The sequence below is a fragment of the Oncorhynchus keta genome, chromosome 12 (assembly GCF_023373465.1).
Source record: "Oncorhynchus keta strain PuntledgeMale-10-30-2019 chromosome 12, Oket_V2, whole genome shotgun sequence".
In the NCBI taxonomy this organism is placed as follows: Eukaryota; Metazoa; Chordata; class Actinopteri; order Salmoniformes; family Salmonidae; genus Oncorhynchus; species Oncorhynchus keta.
In genome coordinates this window covers 25,299,767-25,321,421 of record NC_068432.1, presented here as the reverse complement: position 1 = coordinate 25,321,421, position 21,655 = coordinate 25,299,767, and the positions used below count along the sequence as shown (strand labels likewise).

At 44.6% G+C, this 21,655-nt stretch overlaps 1 protein-coding gene across 1 annotated transcript in view; it reads right to left on the bottom strand.

Moving 5' to 3' along the window:
- The window catches only part of LOC118391161 (autism susceptibility gene 2 protein-like), a 605,501-nt gene that overhangs the window by 266,637 nt on the left and 317,209 nt on the right, over positions 1-21,655 (bottom strand). The gene's annotated exons all lie outside the window — the stretch shown is intronic.

Below are 21,655 nucleotides of genomic sequence, written 5' to 3'. Positions count from 1 at the left end.
ATTTCTTTGAATGGCTACTTCACCTCTGTACCCCACACATACAATTGTCTGTAAGGTCCCTCAGTTGAGCAGTGCATTTCAAACCAGGAAGGTTTTCCAATGCCTCTTAAAGAAGGGCACAGATTGGTAGATGGGTAAAAATAAAAAAGCAGACATTCAATATCCCTTTGAGCATGGTGAAGTTATTAATTACAATTTGGATGGTGTATCCATACATCTGGTCAGTACAAAGATACAGGCGTCCTTCCTAACTCAGTTTCCGGAGACGAAGGAAACCACTCAGGGAATTCACCATGAGGCCAATGGTGACTTTAAAACAGTTACAGAGTTTAATGACTGTGATGGGAGTAAACTGAGGATGGGTCATCAACATTGTAGCTACTCCAAAATACAAACCTCATTGACAGAATGAAAAGAATGAAGCCTGTACAGAATACAAATATTAAAACACATGACTGAGTACCACTCTCCATATTTCCAAGCATAGTGATGGCTGCATCATGTTATGGGCATGCTTGTAATCGTTAAGGACTGAGGATTTTTTCAAGATAAAAAAAATAACGTAATGGAGCTAAGCACAGGCAAAACACCTGGTTCAGTCTGCTTTACACCAGACACTGGAAAATGTATTCACCTTTCCGCAGCACAATAACCTAAAACGCAAGACCAAATCTACATTGGAGTTGATTACCAAGAAGGAGGTGAATGTTTCTGAGTGGCCGAGTTACAGTTAAATCAGCTTGAAAATCTATGGCAAAACTTGAAAATGTGATCGAGACAGAGCTTGAAGAATTTTGAAAAGAATAATGGGCAAATGTTGCACAATCCAGGTGTGCAAAGCTCTTAGAGAAAGCTCTTGAAAACTCAGCTATAATTGCTGGCAAAGTTAATTCTAACATGTACTGACTCAGGAGTGTCAATACTCATGTATATTAGATATTTCTGTATTTCGTTTTCAATGTATTTGCAAAAATTCCTAAAAACACATTTTCACTTTGTGGGGTATTGTGTTTAAATGGGTGAGAGAAATAAATTGATGTAATACATTTTGAATTCAGGCTGTAAGACAACAAAATGTGGAATAAATCAAGAGGTATAAATACTTTCTGAAAGCACTGTGAACCGCCTCTTCCCTCGGTTTTATTGGCGAATGTACAATCACTGGAGAACAATCTGTGCGAGCTCCGTTCGAGACTATCCTTTTGACGGGACTTGAACAATTGTAATATCCTAAGTTTCTTGGGGTCGTGGCTGAACAAGGACATGGATAATTTACGTTTAACTGTTTCTTCTATGTATCGGCAGGACAGAACGGCAGCGTCGGGTAGGTTCAGAGGTGTGTGTCTCTTTGTTACCAACAGCTGGTGCACAATCTCTAACATTAAGGACATCTTGTGGTTCTGCTCGCCTGAGTTAGGATACCTCATGATAAGATGTAGACCATACTATTTACCAAGATAGTTTTCATCTGTATTTTTTGTAGCTGTCTATTTACCACACACTAAGACCACACTCAACAAGCTGTATATTGCCATAAGCAAACAATAAAATGCTTATCCACAACCGCCACTCCTAGTGGCCAGTGATTAAAAAAAAATGTGTTTGACCGAATTTCTACCAGCATGTCACCTGTGCAACAAGAGGTGAAAAAACTCTAGATTACCTTTACTCCACACACAGAAACACATACAAAGCTATTCTTTGCTTTGTATGTCCCCTCCTATACTCTGCGTTCACCCACGACTGTATGGCCACGCACGAGTCAAGCACCATTATTAAGTTTGCCAACGACACAACGGTGGTAGGCCTGATCACTGACGACGAGACAGCCAATAGTGAGGAGGTCAGAGACCTGGCAGTGTGGTCCCAGGACAACAACCTCTCTCTCAAAATGAGCAAGACAAAGGAGCTGATCATGGACTACAGGAAACGGTGGGCCGAGCACGCCCTCATTCACATTGATGGGGCTGTAGTGGAGCGTGTCGAGACCTTCCTCTGTCCACATTACTAAGGATCTATCATGGTACACACACACCAACACAGTCGTGAAGAAGGCACCACAATGCCTCTTCCCACTCAGGAGGCTGAAAAGATTTGGCACAGGCCCTCAGATTCTCAAAAAGTTCTACAGCTGCACCATTGAGAGCAACTTGACGGGCTGCATCACCGCTTGGTATGGCAACTGCTTGGGATCCAACTGCATGGCGCTACAGTACATAACTGGGGCCGAGCTCCCTGCCATCCAGGAACTCTATATCATGTGGTGTAAGAGGAAGTCATAGACTGTTCTCTCTTCTACCTTATGTGAAGCATTTCACTGTTAGTCTACATCTGTTATTTACGAAGCATGTGAATAATGAAATGGTATTTTATTTGAAATCAATATTTGTGCATGAAAGGAGTTCCACCGGCATTTCTCGCATAATGAATTTTACCAACACAAAAAGATCCCACTTTGTTTTGTCAACATTTGGAAAATTTACAGACAGATTTCCTGTTTCCACCATGTCTGTCATGACGTTTCTTATCCAACATATACTTTACTGGCATAAAAAGGTTGGATGGAAACCTGGTTACTGAGAATAAAGAGCGAGTGAATGGAAGCTAGCTGTGTGAAGCTAGCTGTGTGTAGTGGTGGGAGTGAAAAACAAGATGGATTTCATACATGTTTGTCGGTTTATTGGAGCTCAAATCATTATCTGCAGAGCATGATCTGTAATATATTATGATGAGGGAGGGAGGGAGGGAAATAAAGGGTTGAGGGACGTGTGTACATGAATAGAGAGGGGGAAGCGTATTTCTGATTAATGTGGAACGATTTTCCAACAAAGGATTGGGTGCAATTTCACCACCGCTTGACGCAAGACTACTGTCATTCCATTATAGATGGCTGGCAGATTAATCTCTGTCCCTCTTTTCAATTTACACGTTCGTCGTGCTGCAGCAAGAGCTAGAATTTTCCTGTGTGTATGAATACAGTAACTGAAGGGGCTCAACGCTCCTCATCAGGAGTGAATGGGACACACCACACACACACACACGCCTCTTCGGAAGCACTTATCCTCTTATTGCGTACACTTATTCAATTTCTGTGTCAATATCAACCGTAATCAAACGGGGTGGTGTGACAAGTAGGATGAAAGCCTTTATGTGTGTGTGTGTGTGGGAGCAGTACATCTCCCTGCTGACAGGACAGGGCTGGATGAAATCATAAAGAATCAAATATAAATAATTTACAGTACTATGAAGTTGTGCACATTTGAAAGAGATTAAGCCAATGCTCATTCAGTAGATTGTTTGTTATCATAATGGTCACTAGTATCTACTTTAAAATAATCTACATAATGTTCAATGGTTGTGTACAAGATGGATTTTTTTGAAGTGCAACCAAATATTGAGTTCTTAGCAGATTAACATCTGAGTTTGTGTTTAAAGAGTAGCTTTAAAGAGAGAGTAGCTTTTTTGTGTACTTCCAACACAAGTATGACATTTACACACTGTAATTCATCTAATGTGTATAATTTGCTTAAAGAGTGACTGTCCCTATAAACCAAATAATCCCTTTGAAAACGGCCTATGTGACATCGATATGAGTCAGAAACATTTATTCTAATGTCAACATTGACTACAAAGTATAAATTGGATCATTTTGGTCATATAGTCATCAGTCTTGTCCAAAACTGAGTTTGGAATCAGAGTGTTTCTTAACAAGTAAATTAAGGTTGGGTTTGTATTACAATTCATGCCCCCTTTTGCTAAGCTCCACGCGCAAATCGCCTCTCTGCCCATTTCGCTTCTCTTCATTGACATGGGGCTTTGTTGTTTCATCGGCCCCCAACACGTTCAAATGAATCACAACATTTTGAGACTGAAAAGCGTTATATGGATTGACCATGCCTCCGGCTCTCTATAGGAGATGTTGTACCCACTGTAACTATTAAAACCTACCCTAACCAAAAACCGTGGATAGATGGCAGCATTTGCGCAAAACTGAAAGTGCGAACGTCAGTATAGAGACAAAGTGGAGTCACAATTCAACGGCTCAGACACAAGACGTATGTGACAGGGTCTACAGACAATCACGGACTACAGAGGGAAAACAAGCCATGTCGCAGACACTGATGTCTTGCTTCCGGACAAGCTAAACACCTTCTTCGCCCCACTTTTAGGACAACAAAGTGCCCCGACGTGGCCCGCGACCAAAGACTGGGCTCTCCTACTCCATGGCCGACGTAAGTAAGACATAAAGGCATTTAAGCATGTTAACACTCGCAAGGCTGCTGGCCCAGACGGCATCCCAAGCCGCGTCCTCAGAGCAAGCACAAACCATCTGGCTCGAGTGTTTACGAACATAATCAATCTCTCCCTATCCCAGTCTGCTGTCCCCATATGCTTCAAGATGGCCACCATTGTTGCTGTACCCAAGAAAGCAAAGGTTTCTGAACTAAATGACTATCGCCCGTAGCACTCAATTCAGTCATCATGAAGTGCTTTGAGAGACTAGTCAAGGATCATATCACCTCTACCTGACACCTTAGACCCACTTCAATTTGCTTACCGCTCCAATAGATCTACAGACAATGAAATCGCCAAGAAACATCTCCTAAAACTGAAACCACACACTGGCTTTAGCTAATGGAGAAGCTTCAGCTGGTTGCTATGTAACAATGCATGATGATTAGGCTTAAGGAAACATATAAACATGACTGCATATGAAAAAGAATCTCAGAGAGAAATGGGAAATAAACAAAGACGGTGGGAGGGCTGGGGATAGCGACGCCGCTAGATCCACAGACAATGTAATCGCCATCGCACTGCACACTGCCCTATCCCATCTGGACAAGAGGAACACCTGTTCATTGACTATAGCTCAGCATTCAACTCCATAGTACCCTCCAAGCTCATCACTAAGCTCGAGGACCTGGGTCTGAACCCCGCCCTGTGCAACTGGGTCCAGGAAAATTATCTCTCACTCACCGTCAACAAGATAAAGGGGCTGATCGTGGACTTCAGGAAACAGCAGAGAGAGCACCCGCTTATCCACATCGACGGGACCACAGTGGAGAAGGTGGAACGCTTCAAGTTCCTTGGCATACACGTCACTGACAAACTTAAATGGTCCACCCACGCAGATAGTGTGGTGAAGAAAGCGCAACAGCGCCTCTTCAACCTCAGTAGGCTGAAGAAATTTGGCTTGGCACCTAAAACCCTTACAAACCTTTACAGATGCACAATTGAGAGCATCCTGTCGGGCTGTATCACTGCCTGCTACGGCAACTGCACCGCCCGCAAAAGCAGTGCTCTCCAGAGGGTGGTACGGTCTGCCCAACGCATCACAGGGGGCAAACTACCTGCCCTCCAGAACACCTACAGCACCCGATGTCACAGGAAGGCCATAAAGATCATAATAATTATAATAATAATAATACAGTACAGCAGAAATGTCCAGTATTTGCTACACCATTTTCATGCCATACATCTGCCTATTTCTACAGATGGAGAGGACTATAGATGCTTTTGCCAGACACCAGCCTCGGTCGTTTGATTGGAAGACCCACAGTGGTAGGTTTTATCTGACATGTTCAAACTTCAACATAGTACCTGTTTGTGTGTCAGATATGACCTATCCTAACTGTAATTGGTAATAGTACAGTGACACGTGTGTATGTGTTCACAAAAACATGTATGGAGCCAGCACGTGGAGACTTGCAAGATGATGTGATGAAATCCATAGTGACAGACGAGCTTGATACTGATGTCTATGAATGGAGAGAGACCTGGCACTCGGCATTAAACTACACTGCTCAAAAAAATAAAGCGAACACTTAAACAACACAATGTAACTCCAAGTCAATCACACTTCTGTGAAATCAAACTGTCCATTTAGGAAGCAACACTGATTGACAATACATTTCACAAAGCTGTTGTGCAAATGGAATAGACAACAGGTGGAAATATTAGGCAATTAGCAAGACACCCCCAATAAAGAAGTGGTTCTGCAGGTGGGGACCACAGACCACTTCTCATTTCCTATGCTTCCTGGCTGATGTTTTGGTCACTTTTGAATGTTGGTGGTGCTTTCACTCTAGTGGCAGCATGAGATGGAATCTACAACCCACACAAGTGGCTCAGGTAGTGCAGCTCATCCAGGATGGAACATCAATGCGAGCTGTGGCAAGAAGGTTTGCTGTGTCTGTCAGCGTAGTGTCCAAAGCATGGAGGCGCTACCAGGAGACAGGCCAGTACATCAGGAGACATGGAGGAGGCCGTAGGAGGGCAACAACCCAGCAGCAGGAGGAGCACTGCCAGAGCCCTGCAAAATGACCTCCAGCAGACCACAAATGTGCATGTGTCTGCTCAAATGGCCAGAAACAGACTCCATGAGGGTGGTATGAGGGCCCGACGTCCACAGGTGGGGGTTGTGCTTACAGCCCAACACCGTGCAGGATGTTTTTCATTTGCCAGAAAACACCAAGATTGGCAAATTCGCCACTGGTGCCCTGTGCTCTTCACAGATGAAAGCAGGTTCACACTGAGCACATGTGACAGACGTGACAGTCTGGAGATGCCGTGGAGAATGTTCTGCTGTCTGCAACATCCTCCACCATGACCAGTTTGGCTGTGGGGTGGCATTTCTTTGGGGGGCCGCACAGCTCTCCATGTGCTCGCCAGAGGTAGCCTGACTGCCATTAGGTACCGAGATGAGATCCTCAGACCCCCTGTGAGACCATATGCTGGTGCGGTTGGCCCTGGGTTCCTCCTAATGCAAGACAATGCTAGATCTCATGTGGCTGGAGTGTGTCAGCAGTTCCTACAAGAGGAAGGCATTGATGCTATGGACTGGCCCGCCCGTTCCCCAGACCTGAATTCAATTGAGCACATCTGAAACATCATGTCTCGCTCCATCCCCCAACGCCACGTTGCACCATAGACTGTCCAGGAGTTGGCGGATGCTTTAGTCCAGGTCTGGGAGGAGATCCCTCAGGAGACCATCCGCCACCTCATCAGGAGCATGCCCAGGCGTTGTAGGGAGGTCATACAGGCACGTGGAGGCCACACACACTACTGAGCCTCATTTTGACTTGTTTTAAGGACATTACATCAAAGTTGGATCAGCCTGTAGTGTGGTTTTCCACTTTAATTTTGAGTGTGACTCCAAATCTAGACCTCCATGGGTTGATAAATTTGATTTCCATTGATCATTTTTGTGTGATTTTGTTGTCAGCACATTCAACTATGTCAAGAAAAAAGTATTTAATAAGAATATTTCATTCATTCAGATCTAGGATGTGTTATTTTAGTGTTCCCTTTATTTTTTTGAGCAGTGTATTTTAAGGAACGCCTTTGCAAGCATTTGGCAGCATAACCTACGATGATGAAAGTTTCGAAACTTGAAACAAAGAAGAGGTTTGTGACATATCCTTTCCTGAGGCGAGTCAACCTCCAAAGGCCAGAGGCATGACAGCAGAGAAATAGTTCTCCACTGATCTGTAATCTGGCACCGCAGGAAAAACACGTTTCAAAAATGTCCACCAGTGCTAAAAAGGACAGTATGGTGATTTGTAATGGATTCTTGAAATGTAACAATTCTATGAAAAGGCTATAATGGGCTGTATCTGAGATTCTCATTTCAACGTATTACAGAGAAGATTTCCATCCAAAATACGGAGCACCCAACCTCACAAAGAGTATCCAAAACTACAGGAAGAAAGAAACATCTCCTAAAACTGAAACCACACACTGGCTTTAGCTAATGGAGAAGCTTCAGCTGGTTGCTATGTAACAATGCATGATGATTAGGCTTAAGGAAACATATAAACATGACGGCATATGAAACTGAATCTCCGAGAGAGATGTGAAATAAACAAAGACGGTGGGAGGGCTGGGGATAGCGAGGCCGCAGCTAGCACTCGAGTGTCATAAAGACGACATCACAGCGGCCATCCTGCAGATTCCTGGGGTCTGACTAGATTGCAGATGGAAAAGTGAGCCTTAAAACCACATCCCCCAACAACGGGAGAAAATAAATAATTTTTCATAACTGTTTCTATTTACTGGAAGCTTTATATATCTCCCACGGGAGCAGAAACAAATGAAAATGTTATTTCTCTTCTCAAGAACTCCTACCTTGCTTTTTCACTGCTGGCAATTTCATTCTGCCTCCAAATGTGACTTAAGCCTGTGACTTGAGGGAAATAATGTTCGGAGAACTATAATTGCAGGGGCTTGTCTTCTTATTTATTTATTTATTTGGTTTATTTGGTTTTTGGGCGGTTGCTTTGTGGTTTAAGGGAAATTGCGCTGGCTTCTGAAATAGAAGTGATGTGACATCCAAAGCCTCACAGTAATCCAGTCAGACTCGGAGGCCCTGAATAAGACAGAACATGCCCTCCTCCCATCCAAACAAAAACACTGGCCTAATGCACATGGACAGCCTTGTAAAGTGGAGCCTGTCAAAACGGAAACTGAAAACACATAATAGTAGCTATATGTTCACAGATCGTATGCCCAAAAATTGCTCTCCAACATTCTTTGTGTAATACTTGGGACAAGAAATGTATTTTTCCACGCCTAGCCCATCTCTTTCTTACCCTCCTTCTCCCCTCTGTTCTACACTTCTGTTCACTTCATACACTGCACGCACAGGGATACAATAGTGTGCAGCAACAGTATAAAGCCAGATGAAAGCTAAACAACCCAGAGACCATGTCATTTCCTTTGGGGTCTGGTAAGGATAAAGGCAGCCCCACCAGCCCCTGTTCTAGCCAGTGTACAGTAATCCACAGAGTCTCAGTGCTGCTAGCTGGGGGAGCCAGACAGGGCTACTCCCATATCCCTAGGAGGAGGCAGGGAGGCATTGATTATACAACAGGCTCAGCATGTCCAGCCCCCAGCTTTCATCCATACATTTCAACAACAGTGGGCTGAAGGATACTTCTGGACTCCTGGCAAGGCCCAACACACTGTTTAAGGATTTCTGTCAGCTAACTGCATGTTCCCTGGAACTGGGCCTTTAAATCCTAAACCCCTAAAGCTGAAAGAAAAATAAACTAGGATAACCGTGGCTTGTTTTTTCCTCATATTGTTTGTATATTTGTCATTCGTTTAATACTGTAAAGTAAATAGCCTTTGTGTGACGGCCCCTCCCTGCTCTGTCTACTGGGTTCTGCTGTCCTTACTTCCTGCAGAAGAGTGGTGGGCGGAGCTGGGAGGCTCCTCAGTGCTGATGGGGCACACCTGTGAAAGCTCAGCTGGGCATAAAGCCACTGTTTTCCCAATTCAGCAAGAGATTCCTCTTTCCATGCATACCTTTGGTTGTTTTGTTGCAATTTTGGCAGTTGACACCTAATTTACTGACCTTCATGCCTCGTCTGATTATTGTTGTTTACTCAGTGGTTGGTTCCCATTGTTTGTTACAATCTTGAGCCAGGTTTACTATATTGACATTATTCGTTAATATTTTGTACATCAACATTGACCAGGTTAACGGATGTCAATAAAAGGTTCAGCCCCCAGTCTGGGCCGCACATGTTCTTCTGTCTCAGATGAGAAATCTATCATGCAGCAGAGCGTAGGCTACATACTACGTGATGGACTGCTATAGGGGAAACCCAGCACGATTCCATGCATGAGAGGAAATGTTTATTAGACTGCTGCGTTTGGCCCAGAGACACAGGAGAGAGGGGAGACAGAGGGGTCATGAACCAGCAGGCCTTCCTGTGGACTCCCCATATGCTACACATTCATTCATACTGTAGAGCCCCCCATGCCCAACAGCCAAACTATCACCCCCTTTATCCTGGGAATCCAACACCCCCTCCACACACACACTCTTCAGCTGGGTTTTCCTTAATTCATTGAAGGAGTCATATGGTGAGAGCATTAGAGAGGTCGGGAGGGGAGAATGTCAGATTTGCCCTAAAGACATACAGCGTAAAAAGGTGAGGAAAAGAGAATGATGCCTGAGATATTTACAGTGCTCTGACGAGGTGGGGAGTGGTGGAAAGGAAAGGAAGAGGGGGTCATGATGATTTGTTAGCCCAGGAGAGGTAAGCTTTACCCAGCCGTGATACCCAATCATGTTTATGAGGGGGAGCCGGTGCTGTGCTGGGCTCCTGGTGAGCTGGATTGTGTTTTCTCTGGCTCCCAGTCTTGGCCTACAGTAAGTGCACCCCCACGAAGATATTGTGATTGAAGGACACGGCTCGAGCTAGGCTTCTCCCCAGGGGGGTTATAGGGACAAAGATACAGAGGGGTCCGGAATTATTGGATCCCTTCATGAGCAACATTTTTTTTTTTTTACAATTATATTATTTTATACTGATACAATTGCTCAGAGAACGAGATTGTTTAACACATAATTAAAAAAAATAGCAAAAAGACAGGGGCCAAAATGATTGGATCCCCTGTTTTGAATACTCCAGCACCCTCCCCTTGAGGATAAATGTTTTCTAAACATTTTTCTGAGGTTGGAGAACACACTGGGAGGGATCTTAGACCATTCCTCCATACAGAATCATTCAAAATCCTTGATTTTTATTTTTTTATTTTTTTATTTCACCTTTATTTAACCAGGTAGGCTAGTTGAGAACAAGTTCTCATTTGCAACTGCGACCTGGCCAAGATAAAGCATAGCAGTGTGAACAGACAATATTCTTCGTCTGCGCTTATGGACTGCCCTCTTTATTTCAAACCACAGGTTTTCAATGGGTTTTAAGTCCAAAGACTGAGATGGCCATTGCAAAATGTTGATTTTGTGGTCAATTACCAGTTCTTAGTTGATTTCGTTGCTTGGGGTTATTGTCTTGCGGCCAAGTTTCAGCCTCCTGTCAGATCCAACCAGGTTTTTGGCCAACATGTCCTGGTACTTGGTATAGTACAAACGATCCACCACCATATTTTACTGTACGGGTTAAGGTATTTTCTGCATATGCATTGTTCTCTATTTTCATGTCATCTGATTTTTCTGTATTACTTGTTAAACAAAATGTTATTCTCTGAACAATTGTATTAGTATAAAATACACATTTTCCATTTTTTTGAGTATACAATATAGCTCAGTATTTGTATTATTTATTTTATAGTATTTTTTGCTAATCTTTATACAGGGATCCAATAATTCAGGATACTACTGTATATGTGATGTGGTTTGTATGTGTACGTGAGTGAAGAGTTTGTGTATGTGTGTATATGTGTGTTTGCTTGTGTGTGTTTCTGAGAGAGAAAGGGAGTATGTTGGTCAATGTCGTGTTTCCTATTGCTAAAGAATGCATCTTCTTTCCCCCCCTTTTTTCTCGCTCACATAACCGAGTTCCCACATTGCTCTCATTGCTATGGCAACCAGTGCTCTCTCCTTGGACTACCTCTGCATGCATCCAATCAGAGTGAGACCTTTGTGAAGAGAGAATCTTCTGGGCTTCAGTTATTCAACTTACCCCACTGGAATAGCCTCCACACTGAGAACAAAGGGTGCTTCCTATAGGGCTCTGGTCAAAGGTAGTGCACTACATAGGGAATGGGATGTAATTTCGGACACAACCAATGGGAAAAGGCTCTGCCGCCAGAGCACGACATGACACCAAATATTGGGGGTATGTGGGTTGGATTACAGGGGGTTTCAGGGGCTACAAATGCAATATGTAGCCAATGAGCTGAGGGACACGAACAGAAAAGCAAAACAGGACGGTGATGCTGGCTGCTCCTGGTCCATGCCCAATTTCTGTGGAAATGATGTGGAATGGGATTTGTTATTGGAAGCCTCTGAGCCGGAATACTTGGCAAGTGTAGCAGAGGCTCTGGCAGCGGTGAATGCTTGATAAGTCAGAATGGATTCAGGCTGAGCCTATTTATGTCATTCCTGAAAACATATGGATAGGATTCAGACGCTCAATAAATTCAACCTTCAACAATGACATTCCACACCGCCACTGCATCTCTTCTCATAGTTGCTGACTGCACTAGTGGAGTACGCAAGTCAGCTTGAATCAGTATGTTTATTAAGGAAGAGGGCCTGAGCTACAGTAAATAATTAGCAGAGATGAAATGCAGTGCAGCAGGCAGTCGGGCAGGCAGCTATGCTACCACCTGAGGACTGCACTGAGGTCACTGCACACTGTCACATTATCATGCTTTTCTGCCACTAATTATATTTCTGAAGATTACATTCACCCGGGCGCCTGTAAAAAACTTGTGAGCGGAGGCAGTGTCCCCCCCAGCGTCTGTGGAGCTGTGTGTGTGTGTGTGTGTGTGTGTGTGTGTGTGTGTGTGTGTGTGTGTGTGTGTGTGTGTGTGTGTGTGTGTGTGTGTGTGTGTGTGTGTGTGTGTGTGTGTGTGTGTGTGTGTGTGTGTGTGTGTGTGTGTGTGTGTGTGTGTGTGTGCGAGAGAGAGAGAGAGAGAGAGAGAGAGAGAGAGAGAGAGAGAGAGAACTGTAGAGCAGTACCAGAGGGCCTATCTCTGAAACTCTGACGGACAGTTGGCTGTCGGGGGATGACAGTGGGACAGAGGCGCGCCATAATTCTGCCCGACTACCGTGTCACAAAATGTCACAATCTGTTCCTAACATCCGGACTACAGGGCTCAAACGACAAGCCAGAGCAGAGGAGAAGAGAGACGGGGTGTGTGCCACCGGAGCAGACGGGGGAGTCGATGAGAGAGACGGAAAGAAGGCGAGAGGGGGGAGAGGGCTTGATCTGAAAAGCTAAAGGTAGAAATAAACCACACCTCTTCCTCAAAACAGTCTATTCATCTGCCCGCTTTAAAGACAAGAGTTCGATGATGTTCAATGGCATAATGAATCACAGGGAGAGATAGAAACAGTTGTACTGCATATGTTTAGAAGCTCATCATTTCTGAGGAATATTGGGTAAACAAACAGTATCTTCCAGGCTTTTTCATGAATAAATATGATGTTCCTTGATATCTCTAAAAATGAGTCATTGTGATGAAAATCGGGTTTGTGTTGAAACTGATTTGTAATGATTTTACATAAGTTCCTTCAATCTGATGACACATTGTTGTGAAATGATATTGTGTTTGTGGAAGAGTACCATGATCAGAGCATGTGGTATTTGGTGCATGTGACAAACAAAGTTGGATTTGATGTGCACGTTCCTCTGGGATAATTTACAAGTCATTATAGGACCCCATTGGCCTAATTATGATTGTGGGCTGTTGTTCCAGGCCATGCCCAGGCAATGTGACATCAGGGAGCTAGGGGGGCAGGTTTATCAAGTGTGTGTCCGCTCTGCAGGAAGCCAGCCCGTCCTGACTGACGCATGATTTACAGAGCTGCTGTAAAGCCATAACGCAATAATAAAGGCTTGGTTTGTGAGGGCGCGCTAGTGATGCGTGGGTTGACTCATAACCTGCAGTCCCCGCGGTTATATCCTTGCTATGGATGGGTTTAGGATTATGAAATATTGTGTGCATGAAGGGCGGGTGGGTGGCGGGCGGGTTGAATAAGGAGAAAACAATCCATTTAAAATCCATGAATGTATAATTATTGTGCAATTCAAATCTATAGACTACATTGTGGTTTTTCTTGTATTATTTTTATCTGGCAAAAGGCATAGCTTAAGTTTTAGGGCCCAACTGTACACTCACCAAATACACACTTATATACTTTTTGGGAACTTAGGCAGAAAAACTCAGATGAAAACTTTCTAGGTAGATAGTGTGGTCTACAGCTTATCATGAGATACTCTACCTCAGGCGAGTAAAACCTTGAGACTTCCTTAGATATCGTGCACCAGCTGTTATCTACAAAAATACATAGTCCACCGCCCCTTGTCTTAACAGAAGCTGCTGTTCTATCCTGCCGGTGCAGCGTATAACCAGCCAGCTGTATGTTGATAGTGTCATCGTTCAGCCATGACTCTGTGAAGCATAAGATATTACAGTTTTGAGTGTCTCGTTGGTAGTTTCATCTTCCGCATAGGTCATCGATTTTCCAAAGACTGCACATTTGTTAGCAGAATGGAAGGCAGTAGGGGTTTATTAGATCGCCAACAAATTCTCAGAAGGCAGCCCGCCCTCCGGCCCCTTTTTCTCCACCTTCTCGTCACGCAAATGACGGGGATCTGGGCCTGTTCCCGGGAAAGCAGTATATCATTCACGTTGGGCTTGTTGGACTTGTTAAAGGAAAAAAAGGATTCTGCCAGTTTGTGGTGAGTAATCGCAGTTCTGATGTCCAGAAGTTATTTTCGGTCTTAAGAGACAGCAGCAGCAACATTATGTACAAAATAAGCAAAAAAAAATGTTACAAAGGCAAAGAAACTTACAAAAAACACAATTGTTCGGAACATGTAAAACATCAGCCTTCTTCTCCGGCGCCATCCTATGTTGGAGGCACGTGATGGGGATCTTTTTGGGCTTCCTGTGACATCGGGTGCTGTAGGTGTCCTGAAGGGCAGCCAGTGTGCCCCCGGTGATGGGTTGGGCAGACCGCACCACCCTCTGGAGAGCCCTGTGGTTGTGGGCAGTGCAGTTGCACTCCCAGGTGGTGATACAGTCCGACAGGATGCTCTGAATTGTGCATCTGTAAAAGTTTCTGAGAGTCTTAGGGGCCAAGCCAAATTTCTTCAGCCTCCTGAGGTTGTAGAGGCGCTGTTGCGCCTTCTGTGTGGGTGGAACATTTCAGATTGTCAGTGATGTTTATGCTTTTCACCTTCGTCACTGCGGTCCCGCCAGGTTAGATGGACGTCATATTGTATTTGTGTCTCCCCTTCTTGTAGGCCGACTATATGGATCAGACAATGTCGTTTTTATTTATCTATTTGTCAGAGCCCTGTACTTTTTGTCATATTAAAATTCTGCTAATGTCTACAGTCATATAAAGTGTAGTAGAATAGCATGTTTATAAAAGTCCATTTTTTTCCAGTGCAAAGAAAGGTATCTGAAATAGCCTATAGCTTAGTAGTAGGTTATCTTACATAAGTCTGCAAATGCGATGTTAAAAGGAATGCTATATTATCAAGGTGCATTTTTATGGTGAAAATTTGCTTCCCTAAACTTCAAACTCACGAGCCGCCTATTGCAACAATTAATGACAGAAGAGAAGCTGCATGCATCTAATTAGACAAGTTAGATGCATACCCCCATCTCTGACTGTACAGTGTATTTTCTATACAATATATGCAGGTTAGGGTCGGGTGCAGGCCTACAATTTTCAGTTTATTACATATAGTCTGGCAGTTGCGGATGGATTTATAAGCAATTGTGGGTGGGTGCAGGTGAACAAACAGCTGACTCGCCCATCACTAGCGTACGCGCCTGTGCGCGGGCGTGTGTGTGTTCCTACTATACTCACACTGACAAAGAACCCATATCTGACTGAGTCGGAGTCACGAGGAGCATGATACTATGATAATGAACTAATTATAGGTATAACATTCAGACTTCCATATCTAAATGCTTATCTCTAATAAGGAACATTTTAAATTAGAGAGACAGAGAGAGATCGAGATCGAGGGAGAGAGCGAGTGAAAGAGCGATAGAGAGAAAACGAGAGAAAGCGAGAGAGAGAGAGAGAGAGAGAGAGAGAGAGAGAGAGAGAGAGAGAGAGAGAGAGGATGAAGAAAATTATCTCTGGAACTGGATAATTGCTGCAAGCAATTACAACTTCCATGTCGGAGCAAATTGGCCGGCATATTTCAACTTGTAGAGGGACTGTGACCTCATTTACGGTGGTGTGTCAAGGAATAATCAGAATATGTACTGAGGAGGTGTGATGGACACAATATCACACAGAACTGCTATGATCCCCTTTAGACAGAGCCAGGCACACAGAACTGCTATGACCAGGTGACACAACCAGGTCAATGGAAAGGCTAGATCCCCTTTAGACAGAGCCAGGCACACAGAACTGCTATGACCAGGTGACACAACCAGGTCAATGGAATGGCTAGATCCCCTTTAGACAGAGCCAGGCACACAGAACTGCTATGACCAGGTGACACAACCAGGTCAATGGAATGGCAAGATCCCCTTTAGACAGAGCCAGGCACACAGAACTGCTATGACCAGGTGACACAACCAGGTCAATGGAAAGGCTAGATCCCCTTTAGACAGAGCCAGGCACACAGAACTGCTATGACCAGGTGACACAACCAGGTCAATGGAAAGGCTAGATCCCCTTTAGACAGAGCCAGGCACACAGAACTGCTATGACCAGGTGACACAACCAGGTCAATGGAAAGGCTAGATCCCCTTTAGACAGAGCCAGGCACACAGAACTGCTATGACCAGGTGACACAACCAGGTCAATGGAATGGCTAGATCCCCTTTATACAGATCCAGGCACACAGAACTGCTATGACCAGGTGACACAACCAGGTCAATGGAAAGGCTAGATCCCCTTTAGACAGAGCCAGGCACACAGAACTGCTATGACCAGGTGACACAACCAGGTCAATGGAAAGGCTAGATCCCCTTTAGACAGAGCCAGGCACACAGAACTGCTATGACCAGGTGACACAACCAGGTCAATGGAATGGCTAGATCCCCTTTAGACAGAGCCAGGCACACAGAAATTGCTAGGCCGTAGGGTACGAAAAGTACCGCGAGGTTGAATAACAAAATACCAGCAAAAATTGTGCGGTTTTTTCATATGTTCGAGCAAATTAAAAAATCACAGTGATCATTAAAACCAACAACTTTATTATATGACATTAATCGCTTTCGAAAGCGGTAATTTGAGAGTTGGAATAATTTTGCCACATGAGAGAAGGAATTCCAAATATACTGTAATGTATTCATCAAAAGCCACTAATAACTAGGTTCAGGTTTAACAGCCTGGAGGGAGACTTTTCTTTTTGCTCCATTTCAGCAGAAAGTACTCAGAGTGCTCTGGATATGAGAGGTTAGACGTATCACTTCCAGATGTTTCATTACAAAGCGACGTTCAAAGACCACACCGCAGGAAAATAACTTCTCATGTGAGGCGAGCCGGAGCAGACATGGATGAATTTCACAGGAACCCACAGTTTTCACATTTTCATTTGGGTTGGGAACCCTCCATGTCCTAGAATGACTGTCCTGAGTAACACTACACGCAAGGATCAGGCTAGAGCCAAATGACTTCTGTACAACCTATGGGACTATCAGGTAGGCCCAGGGAGAGAATAGTAGGTCATATAAATGGTAAAAACACCTAACTCCCTCATCCCTGTCTCCTGCCACTGCTTATGCCGTTAATATGAGTATTAGCCTGAAAGTTTCTAAAGTCCATGGCCATAAGGCTGCTCATGAGAGTTTAGCATAACCTACAATACTAACAGTACACAAATGTCTGTGCAGATGCTCAAAAGAATGGACCTGTCAACAGAAAAAAAACAACTGGACAGATAAGGGGGAATGGTGAATTAGCGGATCATATTTTGATATTTCTAAATCTATTTATTTCCAGTCCCCATCTTTTAGGGTGAATTCATTAGTATCCCCTGCTCCTCACGGTTCTCATCAGCCTGTCTGCCTGCCTCGAAGGGCGCTGACTGGCGGGAATCGACTCCAAACGCTCTCTGGCCTCTCCATCTCTTTCTCCCTCCCTCCCCTTCCCCCTTTCTCTCGCCCATCTCTCATCAAGGGCCGAGGATAGTAACAAAAAAAGAGTAACGTAATGTTTACTTGCATTCCAAGCCCCGTAATTGCCAATTTATTTGATAGGCAGCCGGGTAATGATGGCATTTCACCCCTGCCGCAGAGACTAAACACGACTGATTCAACCCAGCCTCCACGCCCACCCCAATCCAGCAGACTCCCTCTGCCCAGGACTCCTGCCACCCAGGCTGGGGATGGCGGCTGGGGAAGAGGGGGGAGGCAGGGGTGGTGGTGGGGTGGGAGGCCTGTATGCCTGCTGCAAACGCAACGACGATCAAACGCTCACAAAAGGGGATTGGAGGCTTCAGAGCAAATAGCATAGCCAGCCAATTTAGCTGGGATTTGGGGTTAAGGCTAAACACAACGGGGCTGATGTGTGATTTGTAAGTCCTAATGAGCTGCATAGAACAGTGAGGAGAGATAGAGGAGAGAGAGATGGGGGGAGAGAGAGAGAGAGAGAGAGAGAGAGAGAGAGAGAGAGAGAGAGAGAGAGAGAGAGAGAGAGAGAGAGAGAGAGAGAGAGAGAGAGAGAGAGAGAGATGGAGAAAGAGAGAGAGAAAGAGAGAGAGAGATGGGGAGAGAGATAGAGGACAGAGAGAGAGAGAGAGAGAGAGAGAGAGAGAGAGAGAGAGAGAGATGGCGAAAGAAAGAGAGAGAGAAAGAGAGAGAGAGAGATAGGGAGAGAGATAGAGATAGAGATAGAGGACAGAGAGAGAAGGTGAGAGAGGGAGAAGAGAGAAAGACAGAGGGACAGCGATAGAAAGAGAGCGATAGAGAGAGAGAGATGGCGAGAGATATGAAGAGGGGGAGAGATGGAGAGAAAGAGAGAAAGAGAGAGAGAGGAGAGCGAGAGAGGAGATGGGGGCCAGGCTGACCTCCCCTGCCCTCTCTGTTCCTCCCAGGCAGGTCCAGGGCAGCACAGGAGGCTGATCCGTTTCATCAGTGTAGAGTCAGATGGCGAGGGGGGAGCAGGCAGGCCTTTAGCAAACATCATTAGCAATATGTTGGTATCTAACGAAAGACCAGGGTTACTCATAGCCCAGCCTCACACTGCTCCATGGGTCTAATAACTCACTTTGATGCACTGTGTGTGTGTGTGTGTGTGTGTGTGTGTGTGTGTGTGTGTGTGTGTGTGTGTGTGTGTGTGTGTGTGTGTGTGTGTGTGTGTGTGTGTGTGTGTGTGTGTGTGTGTGTGTGTGTGTGTGTGTGTGTGTGTGTGTGTGTGTGTGTGTGTGTGTGTGTGTGTGCGTGTGTGTGTGCGTGTGCGTGTGTGTGTGTGCGTGTGCGTGTGTGTGTGTGTGTGTGTGTACGGCCTTGGATCTATCTCAAGGTATATAAGACCAGCCTTGTATCACATTCATCACACATGCCGAGTGTGAGCCATTAAATCAGACAATTTTTCAGATTTATCAATATGGCTTCCACAGGGTCTCACCCCCCTCTTCTCTCTCACCCTCCTTTTCTCACCCCGTCCCTTCTCCTCCCTTCCTTCCCCTCTCTCGCCTCCTGCGATGTGTGAAGTGGGTTTTTACAGTGTGACCAGACAGGACCTGTTCAGAGACCCGTGGGGACCTGAGAAGGGTTCTCTTATTATGTGACATTCTCTAAGTGGCACGTCAGGCTAAAACACTGTACTCATGCAGCCCAGCTTTCAGCAACTCCTTTCAGAAAAACCGAGAGGAGAGGCCTCAGCATCAGGCCCTCTGGCCGTCCATGCCAGACAGACAGACCATGTGGAGGATTGGCTTTAGTCAACCCTCCCTCCAGGGCACACATATTGGATAAAGGCTGGCTTGGTGAAAGATAATGTGGAGGAGAAAAACATCTTAACAACCCCATGAAATAGACCGTATGGACGGGTTAGAGAAATGTTCAAACACAAGATAGATAATGTCGGGAGATGCAAGATGTGCTACCACATTCATAGGCATGTGAGTTGAATGAGAGGGAAATTATGTGAGGCGTTTATCCTCAACTACTGGGCAATTAGGGTGTGCCATAATTTCACATAATTGTTGAAAATAGTGATGATAATTCATCAGTGGTGTAATCGAAGCCAAAGCACATATCATCTGGATGACATGTGATCTGAACGGGAGAGTTAATGGGGCAATCTGCAGTGGCGTCATCCATTAAAATAAAATTAAAGACATGTACCGATTGATTTTTGAGGAATATAACTTAGAAATGCCTCGTGAGCTTAGTTCAACTGTCATACGCCATCAGAACCCAAAATACAGTATAAGCTTGTTTTAATCCAATGTTTGAAAACAAAGTAAATATAAACAAACTGTTTAGCCTCAAAACACGATACAACTATAATTTGTATATCAGCTATGGGCAGTCCTTGCATCCATAGCTCTGTCTATGAATTTGAGAGTGGATACATTTCTCCAGCTCCATCCCTCAGCTTTTTACCGAAACAGAGGCGGGGATTACTTAGTTATTGTTTCAATTAAGGATTGGCCCTTTAAGGGTTGGATGGGAGTTAAGAGCTGGGCCCTGAGCAATGAGGCCAACTAGGATGCCTATGGACAAGAAACCAATGCTTCTCTCACATTCCCTTCCTGGAGTAATGATTTATTTAACATAGACGACATGGCGAGTCACATATTAAGTACATCGAATCGTGTTCTGTAACCTATTATTCCAGACAACTGATATGTTCCCCTGTAATTGAAGCCAACAGGCTATCACATGTTCGTCTTCTCCTCTGTCTCTGAATGACAGCACTGTCTAAGTATTCTCCTCCGCACCCATGTCACGCAGTGTAGCCTAATGGATGACAAATTGAAGACTTCATTTTTCATGGCACCCACAGCTGTTGCATTTCAGTTGTTCAAAGTTGTAAAACTGTCTCTCCACAGTTCCATTTCTTCATCGTTGTTTGTCTTGACTCTCGCTCTCTCTTTCTCTTTCTCTGGTACAGTAGCATGAGGTGTGAGGTATCATTTACATTTCTGATGTCGACATCAAATGACATATTTCATTTCATGCCTGGCCAAGCATCCTATAGTGTAGCTACACGGCAGAACCGGTTTTGCTTCACTCGTCCTCTCCGGTCTTTGTCAATGACTGGCTTCACCAAGTGACAGTTTTAATTACGGGCCATATCTGATAGCAGCACCTCGTGTAGATTCAACATTAGAATCAAAGTAAAGGGGCTGAGGCCTGTCAGATAGCGTAGCAGGACTTTACAGAGCCTCCCTAGCCCCAGTCTGCTCTGCTTACATCTCCAAGCAGGCCATGTCTAAGGCCAACAAAGAGAGGGATCTCTCACCTTGTGTGTCAGGCCATCAATGTAAATAAGAATTTGATCTCAATTGACTTGACCTGGTTCAATAAACGTTGAAGAAATATATGAAACGCTACCACTTGTCTTAGCTTCTGACGAACTGAGACTGAGGAACAAACCACTGGGTAAACAGGATGTCCTTGTTGTAACAGTAGCACACCTCCGGGTGTGTACACTTACAACACTGACTGTAACTGTACAAACAACCCTGTCCACCAGAAGGAGCCTTGAGGTATGCCAACGACAACCATAACCGACTGGAGAAGTGCTTCATATTAAGGGCTAATGCAAATTAGATGACATTTCTATCAGTCCCACAGTATCAGCAGCACTTACCTGTTGGCTGCGATATGCAGCACACCATGGCTCTTATTCAGATTCTTCTCGAGTTTGAGGAAGTCAAACTTACCTTGTCAAACTTCATGTAGTCCTCACAAGATCCAGAAAATCATCCCGACGATCACCGATTGTGTATAAGTCTCTGTTTCGTGCATCGATACACCAGATGCTACGGTATATTTGTGTTTAAAGTGAGTATAGGATATAGTATGTATCTAATAATAAAGGTTGTGCGGCTATACAGTTAGAAAACCAGTCTAATCTGCTAGAACTTCTCTCAGAAGGATATTCTGGAGCTGCAGTTGGGTCATTAAGTCGTAAAGCTTTAGAGATTCATTACTGGGATTGCTGGAGGGTGTCATGATAAATCACTAGTCTAATGTAGTGTGGAGACATGCAGCTTGTGCTGTCATGTCCTGTTTGCTG